General features: G+C 40.0%; 1 pseudogene; it reads left to right on the forward strand.

Annotated features, from left to right (window-relative positions):
• Positions 1–2,177: 2,177 nt before the first annotated feature.
• On the forward strand, positions 2,178–3,132 carry LOC144309881 (18S ribosomal RNA; annotated as a pseudogene).
• The last annotated feature ends 1,336 nt before the right edge of the window (positions 3,133–4,468 follow it).

Consider the following 4,468-nt stretch of genomic DNA (forward strand, 5'->3'; position numbering starts at 1 on the left):
TTTTGAGGGGCAACTGTAATCACTAACCTTCTCTCCGCCATCCCCTATATCGGAACCAACTTAGTAGAGTGAATCTGAGGTGGCTTCTCAGTAGACAAAGCAACCTTAACACGATTCTTTGCATTTCATTTTATCTTTCCATTCATCATCGCAGCTCTAGCAATAGTACACCTCCTATTTCTACACGAAACCGGATCCAACAACCCCTCAGGAATCACATCAGACTCAGACAAAATTCCGTTTCACCCCTACTACACAATTAAAGATATCCTAGGAATCCTACTCCTGCTCCTAGTCTTAATATCACTAGTTTTATTTTCACCAGACCTATTAGGAGATCCAGACAACTACACCCCTGCAAACCCCCTAAACACCCCTCCACATATCAAACCTGAATGATACTTCCTATTCGCCTATGCCATCCTACGATCTATCCCTAATAAATTAGGAGGTGTACTCGCCCTAGTATTCTCCATCCTAATTTTAGCATTCATTCCATTCCTCCACACATCTAAGCAACGCAGTATAATATTCCGACCCCTCAGCCAATGCCTATTCTGACTTTTAGTCGCCGATCTTCTCACTTTAACTTGGATTGGAGGACAGCCAGTTGAACACCCTTTCATCATTATCGGACAGGTCGCCTCAATTCTATATTTCACCATCCTATTGATTCTAATGCCAACAATTAGCGTTATCGAAAATAATCTTCTAAAATGAAGAGTCTTTGTAGTATAATCATTACCTTGGTCTTGTAAACCAAAAATGGAGAGTAGTCGCCCTCCCTAAGACTCAAGGAAGAAGCTCTTGCTCCACCATCAGCACCCAAAGCTGAAATTCTTCTTAAACTATTCCCTGACACCCCCTACATTCATATATTGGACCACCTCTACTGTGCTATGTCAGTATCTCCAAAAAATCCTTCTTTCCCTCCCCTATGTACGTCGTGCATTAATGGCTTGCCCCATGCATATAAGCATGTACATGATATTATATCTTTACATAGGACATGTCTAGTCCAATTCCACAACCCATTGATCCTCAACAGTAACTAGATGCATATCACTTAGTCCAATAAGGGCTTAATCACCATGCCTCGAGAAACCATCAATCCTTGCCTGTAATGTCACTCTTCTCGCTCCGGGCCCATGCTAATGTGGGGGTTACTATCATGAAACTATACCTGGCATCTGGTTCTTACCTCAGGGCCATGACTCTATTTATTCCAATCCTACTAATTCTCGCAAATGGGACATCTCGATGGACTAGTGACTAATCAGCCCATGATCACACATAACTGTGGTGTCATGCATTTGGTATCTTTTATTTTTAGGGGGGGAATCTGCTATCACTCATCTATGACCGCAACGGCACTAACTCTAACTTATCTTCTGCTCTCAGGGAATATGCCCGTCGCGGCCCTAATGCAGTCAAATAACTTGTAGCTGGACTTATTCATTATCATTTATCAACTCACGCATAAAATCAAGGTGCTATTCAGTCAATGGTTTCAGGACATATAATTCTAGGACACACGTGTGTACACGTACGTACACGTGTGTACACGTACGTACACGTGTGTACACGTACGTACACGTGTGTACACGTACGTACACGTGTGTACACGTACGTACACGTGTGTACACGTACGTACACGTGTGTACACGTACGTACACGTGCGTACACGTACGTACACGTGTGTACACGTACGTACACGTGTGTACACGTACGTACACGTGTGTACACGTACGTACACGTGTGTACACGTACGTACACGTGTGTACACGTACGTACACGTGTGTACACGTACGTACACGCGCAAGACATTAAGTTAACTTATACAAACCCCCCTTACCCCCCATAAACTCATGTCATCTATTATACACTTATTTATGTCCTGCCAAACCCCAAAAACAGGACTAAGTGCATACAATACTCACAAGCTTTATTTAAATTGTATACAAATGTATTGCTACTCTAGTTAACTTAACACAACAGTCTTACACGCATTCGATCTCGTGGTCTATCTATAGATAGCATCCCCTTTTTTTTTCCTCTCATATTTACTATGTATTTTATTTATTATACACACTACAATTTCAGTATAAGTTAATGTAGCTTAATTAATAAAGCAAGGCACTGAAAATGCCAAGATGAGTCGCACGACTCCATAAACACAAAGGTTTGGTCCTAGCCTTCCTATTAGTTCTTAGTAGACTTACACATGCAAGTCTCCACGCCCCAGTGAGAATGCCCTTAAAATCAGCAGTGATCTAAAGGAGCAGGTATCAAGCACACTCTTAAGTAGCTCATAACACCTTGCTAAGCCACACCCCCACGGGATACAGCAGTGATAAAAATTAAGCCATAAACGAAAGTTTGACTAAGCCATACTAAAAAGGGTTGGTAAATTTCGTGCCAGCCACCGCGGTCATACGATTAACCCAAACTAATAGGCCCACGGCGTAAAGCGTGTTTAAGATACCTTTGCACTAAAGTTAAAACTTAACTAAGCCGTAAAAAGCTACAGTTACCATAAAATAGACCACGAAAGTGACTTTATAATAATCTGACTACACGATAGCTAAGACCCAAACTGGGATTAGATACCCCACTATGCTTAGCCCTAAACATAGATAATTTTACAACAAAATAATTCGCCAGAGGACTACTAGCAATAGCTTAAAACTCAAAGGACTTGGCGGTGCTTTATATCCCTCTAGAGGAGCCTGTTCTATAATCGATAAACCCCGATAAACCTCACCACCCTTTGCTAATTCAGTCTATATACCGCCATCTTCAGCAAACCCTCAAAAGGTAGAATAGTAAGCACAATCATTTTACATAAAAAAGTTAGGTCAAGGTGTAACTTATGGGGTGGGAAGAAATGGGCTACATTTTCTACCCAAGAACATTCCACGAACGTTTTTATGAAATTAAAAACTGAAGGAGGATTTAGTAGTAAATTAAGAATAGAGAGCTTAATTGAATAGGGCCATGAAGCACGCACACACCGCCCGTCACCCTCCTCAAGTAATAAGACACAACCATAACCATATTAACTTAACTAAGACACAAGAGGAGACAAGTCGTAACAAGGTAAGCATACCGGAAGGTGTGCTTGGATTAATCAAAGTGTAGCTTAACTAAAGCGTCTGGCCTACACCCAGAAGATTTCATTACTTATGACCACTTTGAACAAAAGCTAGCCCAACTAACCCCAAACTTAAGTATCACAGACATATAAAGTAAAACATTTAGTTAAATAATAAAAGTATAGGAGATAGAAATTTTAATTGGAGCGATAGAGATAGTACCGTAAGGGAATGATGAAAGACATCTTAACAGTATTAAACAGCAAAGATTACCCCTTTTACCTTTTGCATAATGAACTAGCCAGAAACGACTTAACAAAGAGAACTTAAGCTAAGCTCCCCGAAACCAGACGAGCTACCCATAAACAATCTAAAAGGATCAACTCATCTATGTAGCAAAATAGTGAGAAGATTTGTGGGTAGAGGTGAAAAGCCTAACGAGCCTGGTGATAGCTGGTTGCCCACAAACAGAATTTTAGTTCAACTTTAAATTTACCTAAAAAAAAACAAAATTTTAATGTAAATTTAAAATATAGTCTAAGAAGGTACAGCTTCTTAGAATCAGGATACAACCTTTATTAGAGAGTATATACTAACATCACCATAGTTGGCTTAAAAGCAGCCACCAATTGAGAAAGCGTTCCAGCTCAACAAACAATATAACTTAATCCCAATCATATTACATCAACTCCTAATTATACCTCCTGGGCCATTCTATTTAAATATAGAAGCAACAATGCTAGTATGAGTAACAAGAACTATTTTCTCCCCGCATAAGCTTATATCAGAAACGGATAGACCACTGATAGTTAACAATCTGATAATATCAACCCAAAAATGAAATACTTATCTACCCTATTGTTAACCCAACACAGGCATGCATTTAAGGAAAGATTAAAAGGAGTAAAAGGAACTCGGCAAACACAAACCCCGCCTGTTTACCAAAAACATCACCTCCAGCATTTCTAGTATTGGAGGCACTGCCTGCCCAGTGACACTTGTTTAACGGCCGCGGTATCCTGACCGTGCAAAGGTAGCATAATCATTTGTTCTCTAAATAAGGACTTGTATGAATGGCCACACGAGGGTTTAACTGTCTCTTATTCCCAATCAGTGAAATTGACCTTCCCGTGAAGAGGCGGGAATGCCACAATAAGACGAGAAGACCCTATGGAGCTTTAATTAACTAACCCAAACTTATGGATACTAAATACCTACAAGGCATAACATTACACCATTATTGTGGGTTAGCAATTTAGGTTGGGGTGACCTCGGAATATAAAAAAACTCCCGAGTGATTAAAATTTAGACCCACAAGTCAAAATATAACATCACTTATTGATCCAATAATTTTTGATCAACGGAACAAGTTA

The sequence above is a fragment of the Canis aureus genome, unplaced genomic scaffold, assembly GCF_053574225.1.
Source record: "Canis aureus isolate CA01 unplaced genomic scaffold, VMU_Caureus_v.1.0 ptg000233l_RagTag, whole genome shotgun sequence".
Lineage (NCBI taxonomy): Eukaryota > Metazoa > Chordata > Mammalia > Carnivora > Canidae > Canis > Canis aureus.